This window comes from Bactrocera neohumeralis, unplaced genomic scaffold (assembly GCF_024586455.1).
Source record: "Bactrocera neohumeralis isolate Rockhampton unplaced genomic scaffold, APGP_CSIRO_Bneo_wtdbg2-racon-allhic-juicebox.fasta_v2 cluster11, whole genome shotgun sequence".
Classification (NCBI taxonomy): Eukaryota; Metazoa; Arthropoda; class Insecta; order Diptera; family Tephritidae; genus Bactrocera; species Bactrocera neohumeralis.
Window position 1 is genome coordinate 13,482,522 of NW_026089624.1, and position 14,175 is coordinate 13,496,696.

The 14,175-nt window shown below is 35.3% G+C and overlaps 1 protein-coding gene across 19 annotated transcripts in view; it reads left to right on the forward strand.

The window, feature by feature from the left end:
* The window catches only part of LOC126765927 (RING finger protein 11), a 65,130-nt gene that overhangs the window by 25,732 nt on the left and 25,223 nt on the right, over positions 1-14,175 (forward strand). For 2 of the 19 annotated variants that reach the window (XM_050483644.1, XM_050483646.1), the window contains exon 2: positions 6,027-6,308. The exons of 13 other annotated variants lie outside the window; for them this stretch is intronic. The gene's annotated coding sequence lies outside the window, so the exon portion shown is untranslated. Of the gene's footprint in view, positions 1-2,627; positions 2,652-6,026; positions 6,309-11,934; positions 11,956-14,175 lie in introns of those variants that run through there. 4 more of the 19 variants (XM_050483641.1, XM_050483649.1, XM_050483653.1 and 1 more) reach the window with 3 other exon arrangements.

Genomic DNA, 14,175 nt, shown 5'->3' on the forward strand with positions numbered 1-14,175 from the left:
TACATCGTATTCGCTAAGTATTGAAAATGGGCAAATTCCGGTTGATACTTCCAGTGGCTTGATATCAATTCAGTAGCCTTTTGTCAATTCACTTCAACGAAAGATGAACTCATCGCCATGTTTATCCGAACATTGGCAAAATTACTACGATTCCTTGAGTAAACGCGCAATTTTAGCTGCCAAAAATACCGATGTTGTTGACCTAAACTGGAAAATTCAAAGTCAAATTCCAATCAACAGGACACAAGGATAGTCGCATAGTGTGTTGCACAAATTTGGAAATGCTATGTTTTTTACTCGGCCAGATATACGTGATGTGCTCACGAGTTGGAAAACCTGCGTTACATTGAAAAAAATTTAGAAAATCGCATATAAAATCAACACAATTTAAATTCAACTTTCTTTTCATTTCAAAACACATAATTTCACGCAGGACAACGGCTGCGGGGTCAGCTAGTAGTTAACATAGAAAAAAGAATCACGCGAAAATGCAAACAAAGAAAAATCGTTGAAAATTCGGCATATTTGGTGTTGAAGATGTGGCAACACTCGTTTTCCTCATAATTGTAAACAATCTAACCTTTTTAACGATGGTGCGCGAAGTGATTTTTAAATTAATAAATATACTATGAGCGTCAAAAGTGAGGCAACACCTATGGAAAGTTTGGTTTTGGTATAATTACAAGCTGAAATTGAAAAACACATCAATTCTAATTATACAAACATAAAGATTTATTTAATACTAAAAGAACAAAAGCTTAAAAACAACAACAAATAAACGGTGTGATATTCTAAATACAGTTAAACTATGACATGTTTTAGTTAGTAGTAGTTTTTACGCGTAAAAAGTGAGTCAACACCGGGTATTTGCTCGACCAGGGTTATTTTTTTAAAGCGCGGCCGAAGGCCCCAACGCAAAAAGGAGTACTACGCAAAAGTACTTCGGTCACCCCGGGTATTCGCTCGAAAAGGGATATTTGTTTAGAGCACGTCCGAAGGCCGCCAACGCAAAAAGGAGTACTACGCGAAAGTACTTCGGTCACCCCGGGTATTCGCTCGACCAGGGTTATTTTTTTTAAGCGCGGCCAAAGGCCGCCAACGCAAAAAGGAGTACTACGCAAAAGTTATTCGGTCACCTCGGGTATTCGCTCTATCAGGGTTATTTTTTTAGAACGCGGCCGAAGGCCGCCAACGCAAAAAGGAGTACTACGCAAAAGTACTTCGGTCACCCGGGTATTTGCTCGACCAGGGATATTTGTTTAGAGCACGTCCAAAGGCCGCCAACGCAAAAAAGAGTACTTCGCGAAAGTACTTCGGTCACCCCGGGTATTCGCCCGAAGAAGGTTACTTTTTTTAAGCGCGGCCGAAGGTCGCCATCGTAGAAATGAGTACTACGCGAAAGTACTTTAGTCAACCCGATATGATATAAATTTTATAATATTATCATAGATTTTATTTGTGTTTATTGAATATAAATCACATATTATACATATACATATGTATATGGAAAAGTTTTCACAACTCAATTATAACTTGAAAAATGTTGGAAAGTATTTTTTTTTATAGTTAATATAGAAAAAAGAATTACGCAAAATATCAAAGAAAGAATAATCGTAAAGAAAGATGTGGCAACGCTCGTTTTCCTTATAATTGTAAACAATCTAATCTACCTTTTCAACGATTAGTGTGCTAAGTGATTTTTAAATTAATAAATTTAGGTAAAATATAGCAAAATAAAAGTGAAATGTAAGCTTATTTCAAAGCTTAGAGTGTGTATTTAAATATACAAAGTAAAATATGTGAAAAAAATTAGTGAAACATAGAGAAATACCATGGGTTTTTAGTGCAAATTTTTGAATTTTTAAATGGGAATATTTTAAAAAATATAAGTTATTTTTACAATATTGCATATTCCACCTCTGGAGAATCTCCCCTATCCGCAAATACCCCATTTATACTGATACTCGGTTTTTTTTACCCCTCCGCCAAAGTAAACGGAATCGTGCCGAAAAATTTAGTGAAACATTGTGAAATACTAAGTGTTATTAATACAACATTTATGGATTTTTAATGGGAAATATTTTAAAAAAATATAAATGTTAGCAACATTATTTTTGCACATTCCTCCTCTGGAGAAGCTCTCCTATCCATATAAAGGGGATATTTATACCGAATTTCGTGTTTTTTACCTGACCGCCATAGTAAACGGAATCGTGCCAATTATATTTCAAATTAAAATGAGTAAAAATTATCTTTCCATGCATATGGATATTTTGTTATTTAACTTTAATAAACAAATTAATAATATTATATAATAATATTGCGTAACAAAATAATAAAATACTTACGTTACCCCGGGTATTGGCTCGACCAGGGTTATTTGTTTAGGCCGCTAACGCCTAACTCTCAATTAAAGCTTAATAAATGTTGAAAAGAATTTTTTTATAGTTATAACAGAAAAAAGAATCACGCGAAAATACAAACTAAGAAAACGCTATCGTTAAACAATCCTTCATATTTGTTGTTTAAGATGTGGCAACGCTCGTTTTCCTCATAATTGTAAACAATGTAACCTAAACAATGAGTGTGCTAAGTGATTTTTAAATTAATAAATTTTGGAACTGCATCCCCCGATTTCGGGGTTAAAATGGGTATGTACGGATAGAAGAGGTCCTCTAGATCAAGAAAATATATTTATATAGTTGCCGCTGACTTGTGGTTTTTAAGATATTTAAATTTATTTTAGTACTAGAAAACCCGTTTCCGTTTCGCCACCAAATTGTTTCGTTTTATGTAACATTTCGTTTGGTGATTAAAAGATGAAGAAAATTTATTTTTTGTTTTATATTTGAAAAGGAAAAATTACATTTCAGCAAATCCATCATAACCTTTAGATTTTGCTGAAATACCCTGGCGATTATGTCATGGCGATCTTGCGGTTTTTGGCCCGGTTCCAACTCACGTTCAATTTCCGTCCACTTCGGATTGCATGTTAACGTAATAAATAAATCCGGAGTTTCATAATTTCGAACGTACGTCATAGCGTCTTGAGCGTATTCGTGCATGTGTCGTGGTCCGATATAAGATTATGGGAGAATCGTCATAAGTCCAATATTCTGAACATCACCATCTGAATGAATAGCATCACGCAAGTGTATATAGTCCTCAGATCGTAGCTTTGCCTGATTGAATCGGATGAACGCTAAACGTTCGGTCTCAACTTTGACATACATGTCGACAGCGAATTGCTGGAATAGCCGACGGCACTTCAGAATGACATTCTCCTCATTTGTACGAATCATCATACGATATGTATAGTAATTCATTGCGCTTAGATTTTTATTCGTTGATACGCCTGAAAATGCAAAATTAAATGAATTGTTAATGGAAACCAATAATAGCAATAATAAGTGTGTGAATATTGTACCTGTAATTGGATCGACCATCGTCAACGTGATGTCGTATCCGTCCTGCCCTTGCCAATAAATGTTTGGATATTGTAACGCATCGTACAAACGATGTGTCTCGTTTACACGATGCATGATATTGCTTCTTCGCTGAACGATAATGTCTCGCGATTTAGTTGGATCGCCAACAATAATTGCAGCAATATCATTAACGTTGGGTTCATTGAATCTTCGCACATGTTCACCTTTTGGGGTACAATCCGCTCTTATGACAAATTTGTGCGTATCCGATGGCATTCGTTCCAATGCTGTTTTGAACATATTAACCACATCATTATTAGTGTGAAAAAATGCTTGTAACTGTTCAATAATTCGTCTCTTTAACTGTTGTGTTTCCTGTATATTGCACCGCACATTCAGCTGATCCACCATCGACGAAATGAAATATATTTGCAGAAATTGATGCGGTTCATCTGGTCTTGGCACCATTGAACCGTGCATATGATATATTTGTCCTTGTATCTGTAATTGCAAACAATCATTTGTTGAAGAATACGGTGTAACTTCTGATCATGTGATGGTGTAGTGTGTGGTGTATATGTAGTTGTTATGTGTTGCAATTCATTGTGTTGGTGTGAGTGATCGCTAACCTTGCAAGTCGGCATGAATCCGTCTTCTCGAATGATATTAGCTCCAAAGGAAGTCATGCGAAAGCAGTTATTTTATTCCAGGATGTGTTGAAGAAAATGGCTAGAATCGGGATCACTTCCATCAAACAATGGTTTCAGTGGCTGTGGTGGTGTAAGTAATAGATCCGGATGGTTTGACTTTTCCACTTGCGCAGCACAATCCATCCGTTTCTCTTTTGAACTTCAAAGCATTGCAATATCGGCATATAGTCGTCATTTGTCCAATATCTAAATTTTCGTCATCACTGTTGTTCGCAGTGGGATCATATTGGAATGCCAAGCGATTGTATGATGCCAATGATCTTCGTGTCCTCACGCGTTGTCTCAATCGGGCATTTTCTCTTGATGAATTTTGTCTTTCTTCGCTTAAGCTCTGTGAATAAACTTGTTGCTGGCTTGCATGTCTTGTGCGACGGCCGATGTTCGCACGTCGTCCTTTAGGCATGCATTTTGGACTATGGACAGATTGGTGAATTTAACCTCAAATGCACGATCCACATAATTTACACAGTTCAACTTACCTCCTTAATGAGAAATGCCTGCTGTAGAAATTAAATGAACATTTTCACAATTTGATTTTTTCCAATTGAAGTGATAGGAAACGAATACCTTATTTTTATATTTTTTTCACAATTTCACATGAAATTAACTGAGCAGAGAACAATGAGTAGCTGGTAAACAATGTATCACGCACCGGCGCCATCTTCTTAAATTATTTGCTTGTAGTACATGCTATGTATCAGAGATGGCGCTGTATGTAAAATAAGATTTTCCCGCTTTTATGTTGAAATTCTTCCTGAATTTTCTTTACTATAAACCTCACGGAGCTCGAGACCTTTCCAACGAATGCAAAGCCGAGGAAATCGGTTCATTCGTTCTGGAGTTACAGCGTCAGGACGGAAAACCCTACTTATTTTTATATATTACATAATGAGTTTTACACATATTTTTAACTTTTAAATCCACTAACACTTCACTAAATCGTTTCTAACCATTTATTTTATATTAAATAGTACAAAAATAACTTATATTCAATTATATTTGTTCACACAATGACAAAAGGGTTGCATTCTAACTAATAATCAGTGTTACCTTACGTACTTACATATGTTACAGACGAACCAAAAGAAATGAAGAAAACAAATAATAATACATACCCAAATGACAGAAAAAAGTAACATATTAGTTTTTCACATGGAATTCTTTTCTGCATTGCTTCAAAAGAATAACCCTGGTCGGACCAACACCTAGGCGTGCTCAGTTCATACGCGTTGAACTTCTATTTGCGTTGGCGGCCTTAGGCCGCTCTTCAAAAAAATAACCCTGGTCGGTGAACTCTATTTTGTGTTGGGGGATTTCGGTCGCGTTTCGAAAAAGTAACTCTGGTCGGACCACCACCTTGACGTGCTCAGTTCTTTCGCGTTGGAATCCTTTTTGCGTTGGCGGGTTTCGACCGCGCTTCAAAAAAATAACCCTGGTCGGACCATCATCTGGGCGTGCTCAGTTCATTCGCGTTGAACATCTCTTCGCATAGGCTGCCTTCGGCCGCGCTTAAAAAAACAATAACCCTCGCCGATTCAACTCCGGGACTTATCAAAATAATGAAAATTCTGAAAGATTTTACATTACTCATCATACGATATTGAATTTTGTATTGACGACCTACTGTTTTGTTTAATGTTTTGCTTCTTTGCAACCATTTTCTTATTGTATGAATAAATTATTTTCAACTAAAGTTCAATATGGAATTAAAGCAATTTTTACACTATTTAATAATAAATGGGGTAATGTTATGGTTTGGGGGTATATGATATCGTCTGAGGTTGGATATTTGGACTTTATTCGTAAAAAAGTGAATAAGCATACATATGTATCTGAACATTTAAAAAAAAAATTAAATTTTAAGTGTGCTTAAATCGGCTGTTAATAGCGGCCACTTCTATTTACAGCAGGATAACGACCCAAAACACCCGCATTATCTTGTACGTGCAGGGTTGTTATGGAATTAAAAATAACTCCATAGGTCCCGCAATCACCATACATTCAAAATATCTGGAACTTTTTGAAAAATCGTATTCGAAAATATCGAATTTCATCAAAATAAGGCCAAAAAGCTGGATGATGGACTTAGTGGGTCAAAATATCCGGAAATAATACTAGAAATTGAGTGGGAGCATACATCGATGTCTAGGGACAATAATAGCAACAAAATGTAGGTCAAAAACCGCTAAAACTAGTGTAATTACTTTTGATTTATGTATATAAATAATCATTAGTGTACGTAAACTTTTTTGATATAAATTATGCCCATTTTAAGCTTTAGCATTCATTTTTTTTTATTTGTGTAAAAAAAAAAATATTTTGATGTGCTAAATTTAATGTTATGTAAATATATGTACATCTTTTGAAATGGATAGAAAAAAACCACAAAATTTTTAATTTTATAACAAATAAACGTGTCGTAATTGAATAGAACTAGGTGTATGTAAACTTTGGAGGACCTCCTCTATCCGTTCATACCCATTTTCTCCCCGAAATCCTAGTGCCATATTCTAAAGCCGACACCAAGTGTATTTTAGTTGTTTTTTCTAATCACAATGTACTAAATATTTCCTTAATTAACATAAACACAAGCAAAGTTATGGAAGAAAGAAGCAAAAGTTGCGTTGAGAAGAGTTTACATATCTACAAAATGCCACATACAGTACAAAAATAACAGATTTCAATGCGATAAATTTTCTTAATTCTAGCTATAACGGAATTTTGGGTTTAAGTTTGGCCCAAGTTGGCATCTATAACCGCTTTGATATCGATTCTACTAAATTTGGCAACTGCAGATGTAATGCTATACCAAGTTCTTTAATTATAACAGTGTTAAAAATCTGTTTTTTTAATCCCTTACTCAAAAACTTCCTTGATATATTCAATAATATTCAAAACAGAGCCTTGAGATGGTATTGTTAATTTTCTGGGACCATCATAAAGCATCCAATCCTTAATAAATTGCACCCTATGCTCTGGATCTTTACCTTGTTGGATGATTCAACTGGAACCTAATTATTCACTAAATGTATCACTTAATATTCCAAAAGTTACTTTTAATTGGAAAGATCCTTATTAAATTCAGTAAAGGATATAATTCGTGCGTATACGTATACGTTGATGTCATCGTGCTTTAGCGTTGGTACTAAATTTCTCGGTGAAAGCTGAACTCTAAAATTGCGAATTTTCATTTGGAAATAAAACTTTTTTTAAACCCCCCCCTTTGCTCTATGTATGTTCTTTGGGGAATTGGAAACGAAATTTTCGTCTTATTCTGAAACCAGAGTATCCGTCCACGCTTTACTATCGCTGACACATAAATAATACTAGTACTACCATCTATATAATTTCTATTAGTTAGATTATAACTATTAGTTAATTAAATATAGCATTTTTATGAAGCAACTTGTTTTAGTTTACAAAAAAAAAATTGATCAAACAGCATTTTGTGTGTTAATAAAGCATTGCTTTTTAAGTGAAAAATACTGTTAAGTTTGAGCTCTACACCAGGGAAAATAACCGTTGAAAAGAGATTTGCTAAGTTGGAAAGATGCGAAATGAGCACCCAGGGCGATCAGCAATTCGTTGTTTTTGTTAGAGGCGCCCACTTTGCACAGAGCTTTCGCCTCATTACTGCCTGTGGCCCGCACACGTTAAATTTGGAGTAAAACAATTCCTCTTTCCCTATACCATGAAGATTTCCTACTGTCTTTGGAATATCTAAATTCATACATAAACTACATTTTTACCTATTTATTACATTTTTACAACAATTTATATATTACATGATGTCCTTACATATAACGTTCACAGCTTTCTTGTCATTGGACAATGCAAACATGTTTTCTTTAGAGGTTACTCTTGAAAGAGCGACATACAGTTGGCTAGGTGAAAAACAGTCAATGCTCAAATCTAAGCCTGCAGAGTTGAAGGTCTGACCCTGCGATTTATTAATGGTAATTGCAAAAGATATCTTTATCGGAAACTGTAAACGTTTAAATTTGAAGGGTAAATCCGATGGTATCAGAGGGATTCGGGGAATCAATACATCTTCTCCGGTACCACATCCTGTGAGTATTGTGCACTCTATTATGAAAGTTTTCAGTGATTTTATCAGCAAACGCGTGCAAGTGGAATTTTTAGCTGTATTCAGATTTCTTAATAAAATCACAGGACAACCTACTTTCAACACCATTTTCTGAGGGGGACTCCCTCATACGGGTTCAAGAGTTTAGAAATTCTTCCACATCGAGCACATTATCGACCGAGTAGTATATTTTCGCCGGGGCATCAATATTTGAAAGAATCAAGATATTTACCTTATCTACTTATTCGTTAGTTGGTGACAGAATCGCTCTTTCTTTAAACCAAGATATTGTCTTATAACTTCTGTTATCAATGTCAGGATAGACATTGTTGACTAACTCTTGGATGTTGTCTATCATAACACAAAAGGTTTACTAGGTCAATCCGTCCCTCAATTTGTGTTAACTCTGGAAATAGTCTGTTCTCACGTGAAGATAACGAAACCCTCATATTAGTTTTAAGCTCTAATTTATTGACATGTGGCCAAAGGTTGGATCTTTTTAGGGAAGCATTTATTTCGTCAGCACGTGTTCCTCGAGTTACAACTGGTAGTGCTTCCACTGACGTCTTGTTTGACATGGTAACATCGTCCCAGACTATGAATGAGCAGTCACGCATCAATTTTCCTGCATTGCTTTGTTTAGAAACACTACAGACGCTGTTATTATCATCGGTGTCGATTTTCAGTGGGAGCTTGAATGTAGAATATGCGGTTCGGCCTCCTTTCGAAAGAGTAGCGGCAATGCCGGATGACGCAACAGCTAACGCAATTTTTCCTGTAAATCTCACTTTTTTTTAAAGCAGATTGTTTAAAAATGTTTTTTCCTGTACCTCCTGGGGCATCAATGAAAAACAATCTCCCTTCATTGATATCAATTGTTGATAGTAATGCAGTGAATATTTTTTTCTGATCGATGTTTAATCGTGTCTCATCTTGAGCTATATTTTGTAAAAGTCTCGTTTGACTCGAGGTCCATCTGTAAATGATGAAGGTAGTATAACCAACTGCCCAATGCCGTTGCGGTGTTCATTCTCCTCTAAAGCATCTTGAAGATGAACCTAATTTTCGGCTCTCAATTTAATTTGAATATTACGGATGTAGGCCAATCTTTTAGATTGAATTTTTGCATATGGTTCTATTAAGTATTGGTTTGTTAACATTCTATATCTAAGCAAAGTGTTGAAAATATACGGTAGCAATAGTAGTTCATACAAGACACAGTTTTACGCAGAGATGTACCACCGTTTGGGTCAACTTGAGAAATATTAAAGACATAACCATTTTCTCTACTGCATAGCATCAAAGGATATTGTAAGCTGTCATAAGATCTGTGTAGCTCTGAAATTTTTTGCAAATTATCATCACGACTATGCGATACAATATCTATTTTGTAAAATTGCGCTTGTGTATCTGGATCTGCAATAAAATATATTTGTAGAAATTTGTGATCATGGGGTCGAAGTGGTAGCAAGCTTCCAGCTAAGTGGTACACTTGCCCTTGAATTTTAAATGAACCCACGATCAACGTCTTGCAAAGAGGTCGTTTGAAATGCGTTTTATAATGGCGGATGTTGCGCATCAATTGTTTGGATTTCTGATAATCACCCATAAGAAGTAAGTAAAGTGATTCAGGTGAAGGGAGAATTTCTTCTAATTTGACTTTTTTTTGTAAGCATCACATTCCTTTCGATTCGTCCTTTAATTTCAATACCAAGCAATGTTCACACACTACTTACATACATAGTACCTGTTGATACTATACGATCGTCCTTGTATGAAATCAAAGGATCGTAATTCATGGAAGAATTTTCTTTATTTACCCATGAAGTAGCAACTCGTAGTGATGATTCTCTGGCTCTCTGTGTTCGATGTACATATATTCCTTTCTCGGCTGGGGCGAACCTCGCGCTCTACTGAAGATTTTCTCTCTCTATATCTATCCAGAGTCTAACTGAAGCGAGCCTCACGTTCCGTTGACGATTCTTTATCTCTAGCTGAACGTACTCTTTTGGCACTCACTGTACTACGAACTATGTTCGACCGACGACATCTTCCAGACATGACTTATAATTTCTGCACAAATTTCCATATTATTCGTATGTACCGCAGTAAAATATATCTAATTACTTACCATTTATCAAAACAAACAAAAGATTTTTGTTTTTGAATAAAATATTATTATTGCATTTTTGTGTCAATTTATTTAATGAGGACAGAAAATAGTAAAAACAACAAACACATACGAAAGCCGTAGCACATGAGAATTTTAATTATACATATAAACCTTCCTCTTCAATCACTCTATCTATTAAACAAACATCAAAATGCGTTGCGTAGTTTTAAAGATTTAAGCATACAAAGGGACTTTTTAAAAACCGACTTTCTTTTATGCTATGTGTGATACTACTGTGTTTATGAATAAGTACTCTTTTGTGGGTTATTGGCTATGTGTTCGGCTAATTTGGAGCAGTGACTTTTCAATATTTGAAATGTGATGTTTCAACGTGGTCGGACCGTAGGGAGATGGGTGTTAGATGAATGGGGTTTGCTAGCCATGCAAAGAGGTGATTAGAGTCATGCGGGGACTCGTTGCATTCTAGGGCTTTATTTGGTATGTCGTGGTCGATTCTGGTTGCGTATGACCTGCTACAGTATCCAGATCAAATTTGCGCAAGAGTCACTCTAGATTCTCGCGGCAACTCGAACTCGTCGTTTGCAATGGGTGGTTTGACTCCAATTATGCCATTCACTGAGAGGAATTCGGTGATGGTGTTAATAGCTCCACTGGCGGCTTCGCTTCAAGCATACTTCTGAAGGAATGGTAGTTTGTTATGTTCCTTAACTGGGAGCATACGGGTCTCACTAAATAAATCTTCGACCGGAGACTTCAAGAGGCATCCTATTATAGTCCGGAAAACAATGTTCTGACTCTTCTGAAACTTCTTCGTCTGCGTTTCACTGCATCTAGGCGACCATATCAGTGCGGTGTATTTTAGGACCAGTCGCCCGATTGCCTTGTATGTAGCCAACAAAGTTTATTTGTCTTTTCCTCATGAGCTGCTGGCTAGCGACTTGAAAATCTTGTTGCGGCCATCATGCCTCCAATTTCATTGTCCGATGTTATTTTTGTGCATATCTCACAAGAGCCGGTTCTACATTACGGGAATTGACCCTTTTTTATCCGGCCAAGGGCTGTTATTTCGAGGATCTAACCTTGTTTGGATCAATTCGGTAGCGTAGAACCGGTTGTCTTGGGAACTTGGCACCTCTCTCCCTGTGGTCCTAACAAAACAGCTAGTTTCCTGGGCCTACCGTTAAGTGATTTCGATGACAATTAACATATTACTTTCCCCGAAACAGGGCTTAGATAATCGCTACAACAACTATTAAACAAATTTAATAATGCTCTCGTTGTTGCTTATAATTTGTATTAGAATGCGAAAATATGGAACTATGACTACAATATATTATAAACAAATGAAGTAATTTGTAAATTATTTTATAATTTATTTAAAGAAAATAAAATATTTAAAGAAAATTTGCCCTCGGCAGTTAACTAACTTGCCTGTATGAACCGGCCCTGTTCATTTGCAAATTTATTATTAATCGAGAACTTACTACTATGATACTTGCATTTGTTACTCCATGTCAACTTATACTTACATCTGATGATATTAATGACATTGTGGTAAATGGTGCAAAATTTTGCATTACCCAGCAAATTATTACGGTACGTACATTTTCGGTAGAATCTTTTTGTTTTATTTGTCTTATTTCCTTCTAAACATGTGGATCGCATGACTCTAATTATGATTTTAAGCTATTTGTGCACTATGTATAGTGAAATAAACCTGTAAAAAACAGTTTATTGTTAGTAAACAATATACGTAAGTGTAGAATTCATTCAAATACCTCAAAAAATCTCCCTCGACTTTATACCGTTATTCACTCGAACCCATTTTCATACCACATTCGTTGCACCATATTCCGAAACATTTCCATATCTTTATAAATATAAGCTTGCGGCGGTAAAAAACTATCTACTATGTACATACATAGTTTTAACCAGGACCGTTTTTCCCCAAATTATTGCTTAGTATTTCTGCAATTAAGGTGTTAAAATAAAGTAAACTCGTGGCCACGCAAAGCTTACCACTTTACTTTCTTAAATTTTTTTCAGACTTTTTCGTTCGTTCGGAATTTTTTTCAATTTTATTTTTTCTATGCTTTTAGTAAGCATAAATAAACTAAATTATATTGTCTAATTATTTTTATAGTTTTTAATTTATTACATTTTATGTGTAAAACACAAACTAGGTTTTCTGTGCTTATACAAAAGCGTCCGATTATATGGTTTTTGAAGTAATAAAGCGACTTAACGTCGTGTGTCAGTTAAAGAAAAATAAAAGTAAACTTAATTTAATTTATGAAGTAAATGAAAGTAAATTAAAAACATCAGTTTTTCATTCCTCACCAGTCTCTTACATTTCGCGCTCATTTTGTAAAGCTCACTAACTTCCAAATGATTTTGTATATAGCTGAATGTGTTCTATACAATATAGAGTGCTTATACAAAATCGGCCGATTATGTTGTTTTTAAAGTAATAAAGCGACTAAGTCGTGTTTCAATTAAACAAAAATAAAAATAAACTTAATTTCATATATAAAGTAATTTAAAAAAATTAAAAATATCAGTTTTTCATTCCATGTCAGTCTCTTTCAGTTCGCGTTCGTTTTGTAAAGCTCACTAACTTCCAAAAGATTTTGTCTATAGCTGAATGTGTTTTGTTTTAAATTTTTAATATTTTTGATAAATAACATGTCATTCACTTATTTCTAAATAAAAAATTTCAATACCGCAAAAAGTACCGTTATAAAGTGTAGTCAAATATGCAAAGTGTAGTCAAACATATATTTTCGTAAAAAGTACAAAATTCAGCCACACTTACAGAATTATTTCCTAATATCTAATAGATACTTATGATTTTCTTGAAGTCTCCAACAATAGTCTGCTAGCATTCCTGGACTCCATTTCCTTTGATAACGCTTCTCCATTTATGAAATGTCTTGATGGAACCTCTCACCTTGTTCGCCACTCACAGCACCCAAATTTGCCGGAAAGAAATCCCGATGAATGCCTACTTCAGTTTTGTCGAGTCTGCGAATACAGCTCATAACAACAAACAAGGCAACGGTGAGAATGATGAGTCATCGAAGCGAACAACTGAGCAGCACCATAAGCAATTAAGTCCTTAAAAGGCAGCGGTTAATCCTAAAAAATTTTTAGTCGGCACACCAAATATGAATAAAACGGGAGTTTAAAATGGCAACAGATTTGACTTACTAAGCAAGAGTTCAGACGACGTTGCGAAGGGTACCACCACAGTCGTTAATGCCAAACCCCCTCCCAATTTATTTGCGTGAGCGTAGCAGTAATGCTCTTGTTGCTGAATTAAGTACAATTTTAGGTACTAACAATTTTAAAGTGCATTTGAAAAAAGGCAATATAGATGAAACAAAAATTCAGACCTACACTGAAAAAAGTTTTATGGACATAGTTAAATTTTTCTCAAATAAAAACAAGAATTATTATTCGTATCAACTGAAGAGCTCTAAGGGCCTAGTTGTTGTAAACAAGTGTATAGAGTCCGCCGTAGACTCTAGTGAAGTCAAAGGAGCATTGGCAGAATGTGGTTTTGCAATTAAAACAGTTGTAAATATATTTAATAGAAACAAAGTACCACAGCCAATGTTTAAAATTGAATTGTTGCCGAATTCGAATCAACTTAAAAAAATGAGACCCATCCAATATACATATAACTTGAAATATTTGCTGCATCGTAGAGTAACTGTGGAAGAACCACATAAAAGAAACGGTCCGGTACAATGTACTAACTGCCAAGAATATGGGCATTCTAAATCATACTGCACTTTACGCAGAAGAATTAAA